Genomic DNA, 18247 nt, shown 5'->3' on the forward strand with positions numbered 1-18247 from the left:
GAAGATGAAGAAACCACGACTGACTAGGCAGAATGAGGCCCCTTTGCTCACATTCAGTTGGATGCACTAAAAAAATACCCACAAGATATTGTGGGTATTTTCTCACTGTGTCCAAACACAAGTCAACAAATTACACAGGACATGCTGAGGTGGGGGTTAGGCCACGGTTCTGGGGAGAAGAGGTGGAAAAGAAGGCCCGTTGTTGACAGAATGAAAATTAATTCACAACAATTTTGCTGGACCAAATCTTCTACCCCCACATTAATATGCATGAAGTGAAATGAAAAAAGAACGTGAAGGAAATTGTGGTATAGCTCAGTCTAGACTATAATGCATATTTGCTTTTCATGCTGTTTCACAAAGTATTATTTGTCAAAGCAGACAGATTTCTGTGACCTACATGGCTGTATGCTGTGGACCGTGCAGGTCAGGCACCATTACTGTACATGACATAGCTTTAAGATGGACCACTTAAGTCTGCTGTTACATTAAGGGCTTTACAACAGTAACTTGAAATGTTTTTTGCAAAACCTCTTTTGAAAATAGTCTCTGCCATAAGAGCATGCATTATAAGGTACTGCATATCCTCCTTCACATGGAAAATATCGCCAGTGTCAGTTCTTGTGTGTCAACACAATAGCCTTCTGCCCATTTGCAGCGTCTGTCATTTGCACTCTGACAGAAACACAATACAGAATTTCTCAGAGGGCAAAAGGCATAAAAAGCCCCTTGAAGCCCTTTCATACAGCTTTCAATATTTCCTCCTGAATGAGCAATTCACTGCTCAAAGCCAGTGCAGCTGCCTCCCATCTCAGAGTCCAGAGCTAACCAGCATTCCCAGCTTCAAAGCCATCAACCTGAAATGTTTTAATGAACTGTATGACAAGGCTTGTAACTATAAGCATACAAGCCTGCAGACACTGTAGAGCATCTGTAACAGCAGTGTGTTTGGCATGTGACAAATTAAAAGCTCTGTAGTTGGTTACTTTGTTGTTCCCCAGATAAACATGATGCTGCCACTTCTTTTTCACCTCCAGCACAGTAGCCTTCTTCGCAACAAGGTTTAGGTTCCCCAAGACATTCATACTATTCATTTCGGATCCCACCACCAGTCATAAGGCTGCATTCAGACTGATTTTCAAACACAGCCCTCTCCATTCTTTTCTATGGGGTATTGCATCCACCGTAGCCAGCAGCAACATCGCAGGGGGCTCCTGCAAAACGGCACGACACCATGCGGAGAAAAGTTCAACTTTTGCCGCCCCAGACGGTGACACATTGGTGGTAGAAATTGGTGCTAAGGTAGAGTAGCCAACGTTGGCAGCATGGCTAACTATAACACAACAGAGTCTACTACCTGCATCATGGTCCTTAAACCTTCCAGCTACTTGGAAAAATTAACTTTTGCCTCATCTGCACCGAATCTTCATCAAATTTGTCCTAACAGCACCCAAAGAGAAACTAGGCATCCTACCAACAAACACGGGTGTCTAAAAGACCAAAGCATAAAGATCAAGCCAGGGAAGACAGTTCCTGTAAATTGGTTTTCATCACAACTGGCTGTCAGTGTTGGCATTTGTGGGTTTCAGTGTGTCAGGCTTGACACAGCTCCCCTTCAATAGCTGGGCTAACCACCCACACATCCCACTGGGGAGCAACCATTTTCTTCAGATCCCGTTCACCGACTTGACAACACTGATCATTCACATCATCATCCCCACCAGCACTCAGCAGAGATTTATTGTCCAAAGCATCTGATTGGTCAAAGCGTGACTAATACAACTGAAAGAAAGCCTACAAATGCAGTTTATTCACAGTAATGGGAACCTGAGGCATGTGAATTAGTAATTAAATTAGTAACTACAGCTTTTCCCATGTTGCAAACCAAAAACACCAGGTTTCCTGGGGCTAACAGCATATCACATTTAATGACATGCACAGCTGATGGACTCTAGGCCAGTACTTTCTGTACTGTCACGTTTATGCATCTCCGCACCAGTGACCAGCACATGAGCCGTGCCATGTCAGTCACAAACTGGCAGATCCATGCTGCAGGTCAAAAGGACAAGGCAGTTGTTCTCTGGTCCAGGACATCTGTGGATGACAGGATTTTTATATGTGTATATATGGAAGCTGTTAAACAAGAGAAAGCTCACCAGAACAAACCTTCTTTCCCTGGATGTGTAATGTGTAATGAAAAACGACAGGTTTCATGCACATAAATCCAATTAACTGCTCAAACAACAAAATTCCTTCCTCCCCCTTCTAAAATGTGAGCAATGTGGGCCTTTTCACCAGTTTATGGTATGGTTATAATTTATGCCACCTCCTGAGCAGCACTCACACACTGTGTTTCTTTTGTGTAGCCCAGGCTTTACAGCCATGGAACCTCAGGGGAAGAAAAGAGCCAGTGTCATGCAGTCAGAAGGCATTTTAGTCAGACAAGAATTTGTGTCAGCACTTTCTGCCAGGGAGCGAGAGGCCAGTATTCAGTGCTTAGCCTCTTTCTCAGAGGACAGTCAGAGTGTAATGGGGCTACTCTTCCAGTCCATTTGCTGGTCCGCATGCCTCACACACATCTCATAGGCCATAGCTGCACACATGTGAGCCAGCGACTGTCACTCTGCATACCTTTCTGCAGCCTGGGCGCTCCACGTTGCCTTTAACAGCTGACAGACCTTGTTCGTCTTCAGGCACATCCAGGCCACAGATATAATGTGTGGATGAAACAAAGTTTAACCCTAGAACTGAGAGGTTACTGGCTAATGTGTATAAACTCCTTACCTTATTTACTAGTCAGGAAAATTATCCTAACAACTCCTAGAGCTGTCATGGACCACGGTCATATTCATTTGGACTATGGCAGCACCAGAAGGTCTCTCTCTAAAAAGATTCTTATGAAATGACTGGGTCCATTTCAGCCAAACAACAATTTCATGGCTGGCCAGTCAGAGTATTTCCACATGGCCCCAAGCTGACATACTGATCAGTACTTGGGACTCTTCTTTAAAAAACAGCTTCTTGAGAGAGGTGACACACCTCCACCACACATACTGTAAAAATTCACAGTAGCCCCTTTTACACCGCCCATTCAATGCCTCCTCCATTTTCTGCCTTACTGTTGGGTGTAAAAGGTACAGTACTGGCATGAAGGGTCAAGGGATTGACCCTCCAAAATGCTACAAGGTAGTATATTCACCAAGATGAGTTCCCTCAACCTCCTGTATAAACAGTATGGAGCGAAATGGGGGGTTGGAGGTCCACATGACAGTGAGAGAGAGAGAGAGAGCTAGAGACTGAATGAGGAGAGAGAGTGGTGTCGGTGGCAACAAAGTGAATCAGAAAATTGAAACTTTATTTTGTGATAAGATTCACTATGGCTTCTTTCTAAAGCACAAACAAACACAGTCACACCTCTACATAACCCACACGTCCATCAGGATCACCACACACAACACGTGCTCACAATACATGCGTCTGCTTGAAAAGGCAGAAGATGAAGATGTATTCTTGTCTCGACCTACTTACAACTCATGAGGTTAACAATGTATCTATTGTGCTGTGTGTCACTACACGTGATGACCTTGCTCTGATGCAACACTAGGTGTAAAGAAGTCCTGGTTTGGGTGCAGTGACTCACCATGAGTGGACAGAAGGCAGGTCTCCAAATCCGGCTCTCAGGGCAGTGAGGTGCTACATGTCGCTGGGTTGAACCACAGCCCCAATCACTTTCCAGAGGGAACAGCCGACAATTTTCTACAAATGAAATGAAAAAGCTTTAACTTAAGATGAGTAAAAGTTCTTTCCAACAGCGAACACAAAGAGGAGTTTGAGATGCAAACAACACAGTTTGGGGTAGCTACAAGGGCTGGTTGTCAAAGGGCAGACTGAGACAGTAGGCAGTTGTCACCCTCATCAGGGGGTGGATCTGGCATGAAGTGCGGCATTCAGGGTTGTGATGTAGAGCCACACAGTATCATTATGTCATTAGGTGGCGAGTTAAGGGCGGGGGAGGGGGTGAAATTTCTGTGTGGGAGACGTGTGCGGCCATGTGACAAGAAACACCAAAATGAAGGGGACGCACAACTGAACCACTACATTTGGTTGCTGCTTCCTAAACAACGTCTATCCAGTGTCTAATTCTGTATCTTAACTAGTCTCAAAACACAAGCCCAGCCAGTGTTAACATGCATCTCTCATATTCTCTTTCTTCTTCTTAAAACTGTGCAATAAAACAAATAAAGCCCAGAAATGACTTTGTGTTCGCTGTTGGAAAGAACTTTTACTCATCTTAAGTTAAAGCTTTTTCCATTTCATTTGTAGAAAATTGTCAACTGACTTCTTCCTACTCTATTCAAGCATGTTCTAGGTATAAGCAAATTGATATTGGATTAGCATTTGTTGGATATGTGTAAAATTATGTGTGTTGACATATCAACTGTCTTTACATGCTTGAAAGAATAAATCAAATCAAAAAATCAAAAAAATCAAAAATAATCCTTACAACAAAATAAAGCTGCACTGGCCCACAGAAACATTTCTTGAGGTTATCAGGCAAGTATATGAGCACACATGGCAATAAATTACTCAGCTGAGAATTAATGAGTCCACACTTTTGGAGAAAGAACATTACTTGGTTTAAAATTAAGTTATGAGAAAAACATTCCAGGAATAACTAAACACAAAGTCCCTGAACCAATTATCAGTTCTCCCTCCCGTGTCGATAGAGCTGACTTCCACGTATTCCTGATGGACAACAACGCCACCAACTTTGAAAGCAAGCACAATGTCATTTTTGCACAAAAGAAACCTTCAGACAAAACTGTGACACAATACTCCAGGGCATCACATGAACTTAGACTACTTTTGTCATTTTCTAATTATAGTTTGGCCTCTGTAGGGAACACTTTAAGACTTAATCTGAATTTTACTCTGCGTGGCCAACACATTAATCTGGGTCAGCCAATGAGAGTCTAAATAATTTCCAGCAATAATAATGAGAAAGAGTAAGAAAGTAATTTCTTCATCATTTTCAGTTTGATTTACAGAAATATTTTTGCTCGGGACTCTGCAGGCCTACAGTGGGAATTTAAACAGGGGTAAACAGCTTCTGTGAAGTCGAGCTCTGGGTAACATTTGGCTTTTTTATTTAAAAAGAAATATAAACTATCTGTAGATTCCCACACTGTGATTTTTTTAATCAAATGCCATTTCCTCAAAGTGTTTTGCATTTTCTTTCTTGACTGGCTTAAACAAAACATCTTTGAAAAGTGAAAAACTGGAAAATTGGGGAAGATGGCTAATAATTTGGGGTTAAAGAAATATGTCAGAGGCCATACAGAGACATGAGGAGTCCAAAGGTTGACTCTTCTTGTCGCTTGAAGCTAATGGGGTCACAAACTGGGCAGCTGCCTGCCCCCACAGATGATGATTAGAAGAGAAGCAGGAGCAAAACACCTCTCTGTGCTTTTCATCTGGTTTGCAACAATATGAAAAAAGGATCCATTTAAATTTCAGTCCCATAGGAAGCCCACTGAAATCTCAATCATGTAACAGGATGTGTAATTCTCCTTTGTCCTCCGGGTTTCTGTATTATTAACTGAAAAGGTTAGAAATTGGATCAAAACAAATTATGCGACCAACACTCTAAGTCCCCATTTCACTGATGAATATGGCATTTAAGCTTCCCCTCAGCTCCTTCTCAGAGGCCATGAGTGATTAAGCTTTCACGCAATACAAATGCCTGTGTAAAGTCTAGCTGCTCATGTTTGGCTTCTTCACACTGGCTAAAGCTCCACATAATGAAGAAACCACTACTCAGTCTAAGACTCTTTCTGCCAGTTTGAGAAATAGCTACTCAGACAAACTGGCCTGTTTAGAGGCGACTCCATGCTCACAACAGGGTGACGCACTCCTCCTCTAACTGTATTTTCTATTAGCCAAAGGTCTGAGAAATAAAACTCAGGGCACTGCAGGACAATTACCTACATTAAAAAAAAAAGAAAAGTCACTATTGTTATCAGTAATTAATTTAGGTTTAGCCAAGACAGAGTACCAGGAGAACAAGCCAAGGGGAATTCATGGCTAATAGATGACTCTGATAATTGTGCACTGCAGTCTAATTGAGAGTAAAATCAATCTTTATTCCATGTCTCAGTCTGAGGTCATACAAAACTAAATTGCAATGAGAGTTTTAGAAACAAACTCGCTTTAAAAATCTCCTTTATGAACAGTTTTTTGTTATCTACAGCTCAGATCGCTGAGAAGAACAGAGGCAGGTATTGTGCTCCTGACGTCTCCTGTCAATCTGTCAACTGTATTAGAATACATTACTGAAATGGTCAGTTTGCTTGTTTAAGTGGTCCAAACTGACACTGTGGCCAACATAAGACTAAATATTTGCCTTTTCCAAAATGTTTCCCATTTATTAAATTAAGCCCAGTCTATGAGCTACTAGGACAGATGTGCTCACCAACAGACACAGGGCATTTGTCCTAAAATGGACACATGATGCTGCTGAGCTGCTCCTCCACAACCAAAATGCAATTTCCACAGTGATCCCTTCACCCTTAAGCCAGCCAACTGTCTTTTTCACCTGTTTCAGCATCCTTAAAGCACATCCTAGGCCCAAAACCAAGAAAGCAGCTTTTTGTGCTGAGACCTTTAAAGAAATAAAACGTGTTACCATGAGGGTTAGCCGAAAGGTTTAGGACTGCCTTGCCAGAAGAACCAAGGCTAAGGAAAAATCACTAAAATATTTTGAACAACAGGAAAAACACAACCGCCTACTTATTCATACTTTAAGAAACCAACTTCAAATGTGCTCAGCATTTTATCACAAGACACAAAAATAGAACATCTGTGCAGCAGCCTGGCAGGCGCCTGCGCTTTAAGTGGCAGGTACAAGTTTGAACGACTGCGTGACACTGAATTAACGAGGATCAACTTTAAACAACCTAACCTTCTTGACAAACACGTGCCATCTGCCAGTCTATACTCAACAAAGCATAAAAAAAGCCTTCAGCTGCTTTACAGCTATTTTGGGCTAGTGTGATCTCATTCAGTACTGATCAAGATGAATGAAACCTTTAGGAAACAAATGTCTGAAAGCTGCAATGGCAGAGGGGCTGAAGCCATTAAACCATGGAGAATGGGATAAGGTTGGGGAGTGGGGTTAAAGCATTTGCCCCTTTCTTAAAACCCATCTCATTATAGCAGTTGCATCTCATAGAAGAGTGGGACATGATGAAAATATTACTCGGCCCTCAATGCTACAACTAACACGGTAGTGGAGCCTCAAGTGAAATGTGCTTCTGCCTCTGTTTGTGTCTGGATGGTAAATGGTAAATGGATTCCCAATATATATGACTGGAGTAAAGGCTGGAGGAAGACTACATTAATGAAAGAGCATGATTCAAGTTCATTTCCTCCTGTTTTCAGTGGCTGGTCTAACATCAACATCAAAATAAACACATAAGCACAGACTACTGAGCATATATAAATGTGTGTACTTGTATTATCCATACATTCTCCCTTAATGAACACTAACTAGCCACTGTGTCATTACCCCTCATTGCTGCTGTGACTCCATGTTTAAAATCTATGCTTCAGGGCCTCCTAGGTCTTGTTAGCTAAATGAAGTGGGTACATAATATAGTTTCCTTGGAACTGGCATTAACACTGCGGGGTTTTCAGCTGGATATCAATTAGAGGCTCATTAGGCGTTTAGAGACGGCAGTCCCTCCAGTTTCCTGTCACCCAGGGTGAAAGTGGCTGACCCTGACCTTGAGGGAAGACCGGCACTCTTTCTCTGCCCAGCCCTGGGAGAACAGCTATCGAGCCACTTGATCAAACTTCCTTCCTTCAAATCTTATTTTTCTGAAAACTTATTGTTTGGAGATACATTTGAAAATAAAAATAAACATTTGGCCATGGGAGGTAAAGAGGAAATGCAAAAAAACTTTACAGTAGAACTTAAACAAGACTCGTCTCCGAGGTTCCAGTAGTTGAGTGGTGGAAGAAGTATCGTATCAGTAGCACTACTATACTATGAAGATACTCTGTTACAGGTAAAAGGCACGTATTCAATATTTTACTCAACCATTATCAGCAATTTATACTTAAAGTACCAAGCACAAGTTCTCCCATTATAGCTGAGTAAAACGTTCAATATTTACCTCTGCAATGTCACCAAAGTATAAAGTATACCTCTTAACTATATTTACCAATTAAATTCACTTAGGGGGATATTTACTAAGGTTGTGGCTCACATTCCTGCACTAAACACTGAAATAGCTGTGTTTATATTGACTAAGGAATCACAGTGGGGTTTTGCCGTGGAGAAACAAAAGAAATGCGGCACCACAGGAATTTGCATGTTTGGTCTCGCACAATATGTGCTTTAAGGCGTTCCCGTTCAGATAAATTCATACAAATATCCTCAGGGCCTGATGGACCACCACTACAACAGAGGGAACTGTGGCTGAAAGTGAAGGTCAGGAGAAAGCAGGTGTAAAATATGCAGCACTCCGTCGTGCAATAATAATGATGTCGTCGTCGTGCAATCTTATGATTGTTTGTTGATTTATTCAACCATATTTAACGTTAAGTTGCAGTAAACACACATCGTCTCTTTCGGCCCACCAGTGCACACTACAGGCACATCCTTACCAGCCGTGTCACATTCTAATTAACACAGCAGTGGCTGTGCTCGTTTACATCATCAGTGGTAAATATGCCACTAAATTTAAAAAATTATGACCACAGTGTTTTCCACACCTGATAGTAATTTGTGACAAGTTTAGTAAGTATCCCTCTTAGTTCCTCGTTACCCTTGCCTGCCTGAATTAGTTGTTCTTTGTACTTTTACTCTTACAGAGCATACTGTACTGCAGAGAAATGGATTTAGCCCTGTGTGCTGCATGTTTGAGTGTTTACTCATCCAGCCTTATACAGCTTCTCTTCACTCATGCTCCTTGGTGAGTGGTTTGGGACAGAGGTGGTATGGAAAGGGGGAGTCTGTTCTGCCTGCTAACAGAACTCCAATGCCTGAACAAGGCTGTATGTGGACTCTTACACACATATACAGCACACAGAGCTATACTAAGTACATTATACTTACTGTACATTACAGTAAGTGTAGATCCCACAGTCAAGCCTCAGTGGAGCCTTTTCATTTGCAAAGGACAAACCCATGTGGGTGCAAGCACTGTGGTCACTAATCTGACATTTGTTTGAACTGAGAAAACCGAGTACATATTTTTGATCTGCACTTGCTTTCCATTTTCAAATTTACAAGCGTTTGTGGCCTGAGAGAAACCACCTTGGCCTGAGTACAATACAATAAAAATGCCCGTATACTGTGCCACGTAGCTTTACAGAGCTCCACGCTGACAGTAAGCAGAGCAAGGGCCACTTTACTGGGATTGGGTTTATTTGATCAAATGTTGCTGCTCATGGGAACTGTATTCAGTACGTTTGGTAAAGCAGTGTCAATGTGCTCTGTTACTTCTTTGCAAACTTTCATTGCATTTTATCAATTTGATTGTTTATTTTTATCCAGTACTGAAATTATGTTTAGTGTGCTTTCTAGTCATGTCGAGTCAAATGTATTGAAGAGCACATTTCAAACCAACCATTGACCAAAGTGCTGTACATCAGTCATTAGGCAATAGCAATAAAAACAAAAACAAATAAACATCTTAAGTATAAAAGACAAACGCTGGCTGCACATTGAGACCAGTGTTATTTGTCTGGAGCAGAGGACGGCTCATTTTGATAAAGCTTGTTGTCTACATTACTATGAAACCAAAGAAGCGTCATTTGTAATTTAGCAACATTTTGATATTGACCTGGAAACTCGGAATCTGAAAATATCTGTCCCACTTTACAGAAGTCAGCACACTGATCGACAGCCGTCTCCTCCTCCATGTCTGGGAGCAAATATGACACGAGCTTTACATCGCCCCCTCCCTTTCAGTATAGGCCAAGCACATGACTTCACTCCAAAGATAATGCTCATGGGTTTGCTCAAATATTGGGAGCGACATTTCTGTCCTCCCAAAATATTGGTAGGGACATGTCCCTATCGTCCATATGCAAAATTATACCCTTGATCCTGCAAATGTGAGGCAATTTTATATGATAAATGACTTGAAACAATCAATTGTTTCTTAGGATTGCTGTTGATTAGCTTTCTGTCAGTGACAATCAATAATGCTCTACTTCCAAAAAGCTAACACAGACACACGGTGTAATTGACTAGACACACATACACACACATCACACACAAAACAAGATCCTCTCTGTGAAATATTTTGTACCAAATCGGATCATACTAGCACAGAAATGTGGAACTAAGTAGCTCAATTGGAATGAAAGCCTGCAGATGGTTTTAAGTGATAAGGCAATGATGGAATATCACAAACAGAGGGATAAAACCCAGGAATACCCTGCTGACAACTGGTAAGAATGTGGTGGATGTCGTCAACTCACAGGTATGTGTGAACAACACTGTGAATTAATTGAATAGTTAATTCTTGACTTTGGAAACAATAGTTAGCAAAGCGATAAATCGACATATTTGCTAACATTAATGCAGCTGAGAAACATCAGCATCTTAGAGCGGTTAAGGTTGGACCTGCATCTTCTTCAACTGCTGGAATTCTTTCCCTGACATGGCATTATGATTTACAGCTACTTATTCATTGTGTTTCTTTAAAACAAAGGGAATCATTGGAATCAGACTCAAAATGCTACTTTTCATAAAGTCCTTGTCTCCTACACAGTTATTGTCACACCCTGGTTTAGCACACAAAGCCAGTAGAAGCAGCTGCATTAACAACAACATGCCCATTATGTTCTACAGACACAGAAATTCCTGGCAAATTGTAACAAAGTTAACCCATTAATGGTGCTTCACATCACAGACCTGAGGCCCGTCTCCTTCCACTAACTGAGCACCACACATAGAGCAACAGCAGATCTATTTAGATATAACAAAGCACCAGTGTTTCACTGGCATCTTCACACCAGCCCACAGATCACATTACATAGACAGCAGTAGCGTCACTATACAGGCAATAAGTAGGTGACTTGGTGGTAACCCTATCTGTCTTGTGCTAAGCCTAATATAGCCCACAGCTTTCACGGCGCATGGCAAAATCCCTGATAATCTGCTAATAGTGACACCAGATGTTGTGAGTGAGAGGAACAGGGCACAGTTGGGTGATGATTGTCTGGTGTTCACCAAAAGAGAGAGATTGAAGAAACTATCAGGTGCATGTAAACTATGTGCTTTTGCCATAAAAACTGATGGAGGGAGTAACAGAGGTTAGGGTTTCTCTTGACAACACAGCAAAGTGAAGGTTGTAGGTATCACAGCTGTTGTTCCAGCTATGAGGCACAGCTTTCAAGCCTGATAAATACTCTGCCATTCATCTGCCATCAGCAGCTGGGGCCGGCTCAAACAGCTGCCTAATAGGCTAACAGGGATCTTTGGTTCCCAGGAGGAAGGTCTGAGTGGCAGACTGACTGAACACAGCCACATAGTCAGTCCTTGTTATCTAACAGCATTCTTGGCAGGATCAGGTAATGTCACATAATTGAGCAGTAACAGATATAAAAGACTGTATGTTACACTTCTGCTTTTCTCCAGAAAAGTGATTAACTTGATTTCATTAAAGCTGCAATGCAGCAACACGCTCAGATACTCCAGTCACAGCAGCACCTGCCAGTATGAAATATAGCAGTGCAAACCACAGGGAAATGGCTAGAAACGACTCCGCACACACCACAGGCCCAGCCAGGACATGCACCTAGTCTCAGGCCATGCTCACACAAATACATCTATTTGAACATGATGTTACATGCCAGCATCTTTCAGGAATTACAGATGTTTTAAATCTAATTTTCTACATCCACAGTAAAATGCCACAACAACAGAACAGCACTTAAACCACTTGAGTCAGCAGCTGTACTCCATTTACACCAAGTATCTGTTTTCACACCCTTCTTTGCTGTTTACAGTGCAAACCAAATAGACAGTGTGCCAGCATGTGAATTCTGATTATGATGATGATGGTGATTATAATTATTAGTATTAAGCAGTTGAAGTGGTAGTCTTGTTAGCTTTGTTGTTTGGCTTTCAAAACAGCACAGTGGATGTGCAGATCAAGATGAGTAGCGGCAAAAATACCAGACTATACAGTATATTCTCTTTAGACAGGCCATCAGTATCTACTCCAATCTAAAACAGCAGCTCTTATTACACACCTGCTCTTCAAGGACATATAAATAACTACCACGCTACTGTAATGATCTATAAGCAACGGCTCAGTGGCACTGAACACATGCTTCTGTCAGATATACAAAAGCAGTCGGGCTGAAATATGAAGTTAAAAAAAACTCAAGTTATAATAGATTGATGGAGTGCTCCTATTTATTGTTATGAAACTGTAAACTAGGCCTACATATCATAATAGGCTCCCTTGTATCGCAGACGAAAACACTAAAGTACCTTGATCCTGCGCTGTGTTTGTGGTTTCTTTTTTATGGGGAAACAGGCAACAACATGCACATGGAATATAAAACAGTCTCACCAGCACATTTCTTCAAATCTGTTTGGCCTTTTATGAAATCGCTGTCCTTTCTCACACAAACGCCACATATCCAAAGTACTGCTGCACTGTTGTGGTGGTTTTGTTCAAAGCACTCTGCAGTAACAAAGCCGCAGAAAGCTACATAAGAAGTGGTCCATCCATTATCTATACCGCTTATCCTAACAAGGGTCGCGGGGTGCTGGAGCCAATCCCAGCTGACACTGGGCGAGAGGCAGGGTCCAACCTGGACAACAACAACCGCACACACTCACACTCACTCCTACAGGCAATTTAGAGTCTCCAGTCAACCTAAGCTGCATGGTTTTAGACTGCAGGAGGAAGCCAGAGCACCCGGAGAGAACCCACGCAGGCACAGGGAGAACATGCAGACTCTGCACAGAAACGCCTCGGGTCGGCCAGGCTCGAACCCGGAACATTCGCACTGTGAGACGACAGCACTAATCACTGCTCCACCATTCCACCCCCATATGAAGTGGTATCTGTGACAAATAAACCCCACAACAACCTCAGCTGTCTGAAGTGCAGCTGCTTCCCAAATCAAACTTCAAAATCTTGATCTAGTCAAAGGCTCTGTCAAACAAGTAGGGGAGCAACAGGGTAAAAATGTACCCATCAGAGCTCAGCTAATGTCACTGACTCCCAGCAGAACAGGAGAGAAGCAGACAAAAGGAAAGCAACAGCTAAGCACAGCATCATTCCTCTGACAGAGGAGCTGGAAAGATGATGCATCCTGACATACCTCCCAGTAGGCTCACTAACAAGAAAGAATGAAGCGCTAAGAAGATGCCTTTTCTGCATCATTATTGCATAATCAAAGGGCCACACCAAAAATGAGGGTCATGCCTGGGGAGAATCTGTCCCTCATTAAAGGAGTTCAGTGCACTGTCGTGTCTTCCAAATGAGCCAATTTCAGAGCGTTTTACAGGCTACAAGAAACATCTTTATTTATGGGTTTCTCAACATGTAAAACTGCTGCTGGTGTTTGTGTGAGAAAGCTGAACTGCTACACTAACAAAAACCCCTACATAAACATCTAATAGACATTTTATAACACACTGTAATGTAAATTAAAGCAGGCATAAGGTCCGTTTAATGTGTTTATTAATGTACATTACTTGTCAGCATTTATAATCTTTCCTGTGAAGACACAGTTTATATTTGCACAACTGTGTTTTACTATATTGTGATTCATCAAGTCCGTACACAGAGAGTGGTTTGCCCTGCATTTCTAATGTGACTGCCTGGTCCACTCTTGGGTCTTATATTGAATTACTGGCAAATAAGGAAATAAATTACAACCAAAATATCAATTTTAATTCCCCTTTACTCTGTGCTTTTTTTTTCTAAACTGATGATTATGCTAGTCCACACAGACATGCACAATCACATACATAAAAAACTGAAAAGCCAGGCATTTTTTCCAATAGGTTTTCCTGTCTTCCTTAATGGCCTTTCCTGATTAAAACAGCATAAAAGAGTGCCATCTGCCTCAGCGCACAGGGAAATGAATCAAAACATGCCGGAGGATGACACCTTTATTCCCTATGCAGGAAACATATCTCGTATTTTCAGAGCTGATAAAGTTCAGAGAACAACCCCCAGCGCTGTTAAGCTTGGTTGTGGATGCACGACCAAAAGAGCCATTTTACCTCAATGAACAATAGACCTTTTCATAGCGGTTAAAAGGGTCTTAATTAACTCCAACCTCTTAAAAGAAAGAAAGTACAGTGTTGGCCTTGTTACTACTATAACTGTCTATAAACAGCTGCTGGTGACACTAGCAATCTGTCATTTTCAATACATTTTACAGTAGCCTATGTTATTTTATGACAGTGTTGTATTCCACCCTTTTAATGGACCCGCTTTGCCTCAGACTGCCTCCTGATTTAATCAGTGATCTTCAACATTTGCATAGATGACTTTCGGTGACCCAGCGAATAAGAATGTGCTTGAATGTTTGGGATTAGGAAAAAAGAATGAGAGCCTTGCTAGAACAAGAGAGTCTGTGGTGGAGAAACAGGAGTTTCACATCTTATGTAAAGAGGAGATTACAAGTTACATTATGATCTACATGTATCTAGACTGTCAGCGGAGAAAACTGGCAGAACTGTCTTCTACAGTAAAGTTCACGTTGTTACAACAGGTCCTCCATATTAAACCAAAAAACTATAACTTGCTCAATTTGACATGTCTGGTTAAGATTGTGTATAAAATTACTTGTTTAGATTCAGGGAAAGATGATTTGAATTAAAACAAGTACTTATAAAATGACCTTTGATGTCAAGGCTTAGAAAAACAACACTGACTGTCAATTGGAAACAGGAAATTAGCTACACTCAGCTAAGGTTATGCATCCTGAACTACCACCATCAGTAAAGTGAGACCTAAATGATTTAGGCAAAACAAGAATGTATACAGGTAAATCTCCAAAAGCGGTACCTCCGTCCCAATTTTCAGCACAGCATGATGTACCTTCACATTGTTGATACTACTGAATCAGGGTTACATCATTAATTATATAATAACTAAACAATAAACTATTTGTTAGGGCACAATACTGACATAGTGAGTTCAGAGAATGTACTTATAGTGTCAGTGTTGACTCAAAGATTTGAGGCATGTTTTGTTCAGACTGTAGGCTTCCTAAGTACAGTGTGACACTGAAAGCTGATTTTTGTCAACTTATATTTCGGAGAAATCCTTCACTGATTTGCTACAGCAGGATCATTTTGTTCTAACTTCTAGTAAGCTGGTGAGTGTGACAGGAGGGTCTGCAGTGGCTCAGGCTTTGAAAAACAAGCTGGCTTGATCAATGAAAGACAAAAAGTTGAGGGCTTGTTGACAAAAAAATAAAGACATCATGATCTCATAATGGGAAACGTTGACACTGTGAACTCACAGATGTGTATCACGAGTGGAGTAGCAAGTGAGAAGCAAAACTAGTGCACGATGAGCGAAAGCTTTGAGGATGACAGTCTTTTATCTGTGCCAAGGCGAGCTGACAACCAACATCTTAAATCAAAAGTACAGCGAGACAGTAGTCATCTCAAGCCCCATACAAAAACCATGAGTAGTGAACCCAAACCTTACCAGTCTGCAGACCAGAGCAGTTCTCTGGATGCAATAAAGACACAGCCTGCAGCTGTAAGTGTGTGTAAACTCTGCCCTAAATACTTTTTCTTCAGTGACAATTCTAGACCATGTTAAATCCTAACCATATAACAGAGTAACACAAAACATCTAAGACAGCTGCCAAGGTTTTCATATCTCATAACATTCCCCATCCAGGGCAGACTTGGTTTCCACCATATGTGTTGAATGGTGATCACAGGGAAAATAGTGTTTTCCCCTTCTAAACAACAGGCAGATAAACAGCCTTTGTTGAAACATATTATTACCACACAAGTCCCCGTCGAAAAGTACCAGATGTCAGATAATAGGCTATGCAGAGTGAGGTAGGTGCTGGCCTGAAGCCATTAAACAAGTAAGAACAGCTATGAACCTCTTCACTTTACGTCCATGTGGGCAACCCCCTTCTACCCTGGGATGGTGTGAATTGAATACAGGTTACTCGTGAAGGATAAGTATAACTATCTCCGATGTGTAACAAACAGAATGTGTTAACTACATATTTGTGTACACGCGAGCATAATACCTGTACTATCCATTCACTGTCACAGCCAGGCATCTGTTTTAAAATCAGCTGCAAAGTCTGTTCTAGCCTGGTCTTAGTCATTTATATAGTTATTAAAACAACTCATAAATGACTATCACTAAAGACATAATGTTAAAGAAAAAACACGCAACAATGTGCTGCACACTTTGCAGCTACTGTTTACAAAGGACCAGCTCGTTGTGTCATTAAACACTGCTGGGGGTGTTTATTGGCTTAGGTGGCTGGCTGGGCTTTGGTATGAGAGGCAGATATAGACTGAATATAGGTAGAAATGGGTTAGCCTGTACTGTAGAAAGGCTGCTGCGAGAGCCTGGCCCCTCCAGCACACATTTAATAAAGGTAAAATCAAACACACTTTAAGATGTAATTAAAGAGGTGCAGCTGTGATAGCAAAACTTGTACAAGCCAAGGACAGATTACCTTCCTACACTTGAACCTTTGTTTTTCTGGCCAGCTTTGGCATCACACCCGTCAATCCCCTGCTTCTGCTGCTGTTGCTCCGGCACCGCGTCTGCTGCAGCGCTCCGTGCGGCTCCTCGCACACGATTACGCGACCAGCCCGCACGTTTCCAATCAGTTGGAAACAGCTCTGAGAGACTGACTCTGAAAATAACTGCGCCGATCAAAGCGGCTACAGTCGTTCCAAATGCAGAAGACGATCTCAGTAGCGACACCCATGGGTGTACGCAGAGCAAGCTCGGTGTGCAGCGGGCAGCGGTGGCCGGACCGACGGCTGCTTCTCCCGCTGACTCTGCCAAGTGCCGGGGCGTTCACAACATGTGTTTATGGTGCAGCCAGGGAAAGTCGGTGCCCTGTGCCACGCAGCACCGCAACATGGAGCGCTGACCTGCCTATCAATGGGTCAAGCCACACAGCTGCCATGCACGACTTCCGGCGCTAATTTCAAAGTAAAATCCTCAACAATTGCAACGTCTATAACAGTGTAAAGCGCACAAAAAGCAAAAATACACGAGTCTTTTAATGTATATGTTTATTACTTCCATGCTTTCGCTATTAATCTTGTTCTTTCTCTGAATGTTCACGCTGCTGGAATCCCAGGTGAAGAGAAGGAGCACAACGCATTCAGTGGGGGTGCAAGGCAGGCCTAATGAATTATTTATGAAGGAAGGACGCACTAATACCCAAATCATTCATAATTATTCAAGAGAAACACGGTCGATGCCAATCAAACTTCCATTCCTCTTCCCTGCAAACCATGACATCTGACATTTGAAATGATAGATGGAGAAGACGTTGCCATGTGTCAGCCATTATCCTGACCTCTTCCTCACTTAGTCAACAAATTGCATGCCTATCAGAATTACTATGATTAACTTTTGCCTACAGAAGACTTGATTGTGACACACGAGTTAAAGGTTAAAGCTGACTGACCTAAACCTGTAACCGCTATCAAACTACTACACATTGTTTACTGACAAGGTCATTTAAAGAGAAAAATGTACATTTTTGAACAAATTATATTGACTCTTCTTGCTGTTGTAAGGACTGGTGGTCATGGTTTATTTACATATATATTTTATGTACCACCATATTATGTGCTGACTCATAGCCTACTGACTATTAAGTGAATGATAATGTGTTTATCTGGCATCTTGTAGCCAGTATTCAGATGTAAATTTAAGAAACCTTCATTGCATTTGCCTCCAAATATGTACACAGTATAGGTAGTTCTTTTTCAGAGGAAAATTAGTTTATTTATTCTCAATCACTGATTTTATACTGTCCCCAACATCCTGTCAAGACACTGCATAAAGGACTTTTGGACCTGCAGTTTTTGTAACCTTTGTCCTCTTGCGTGAGGGTTGGTAGAGAGAGGCAGCAAGAACAATTAACTTTTCCCCATCCAATCAACTGCTGCTCTTCTCTATATATTGCTAAACAGTGTAAAAGGTCATTCTTTGCTGCCATATTTGGAACTTGCCAGAATGAA

General features: G+C 41.7%; 1 protein-coding gene across 1 annotated transcript in view; it reads right to left on the reverse strand.

Moving 5' to 3' along the window:
- Positions 1-17124, reverse strand: part of tanc2b (tetratricopeptide repeat, ankyrin repeat and coiled-coil containing 2b) — a 139302-nt gene extending 122178 nt beyond the window's left edge. Inside the window, 2 exon segments of the mRNA XM_020616554.1 lie at positions 3641-3756; positions 16717-17124. The gene's annotated coding sequence lies outside the window, so the exon portion shown is untranslated.
- Between the last annotated feature and the right edge of the window lie 1123 nt (positions 17125-18247).

This window comes from Monopterus albus, unplaced genomic scaffold (genome assembly GCF_001952655.1).
Source record: "Monopterus albus unplaced genomic scaffold, M_albus_1.0 scaffold175.1, whole genome shotgun sequence".
Classification (NCBI taxonomy): domain Eukaryota; kingdom Metazoa; phylum Chordata; class Actinopteri; order Synbranchiformes; family Synbranchidae; genus Monopterus; species Monopterus albus.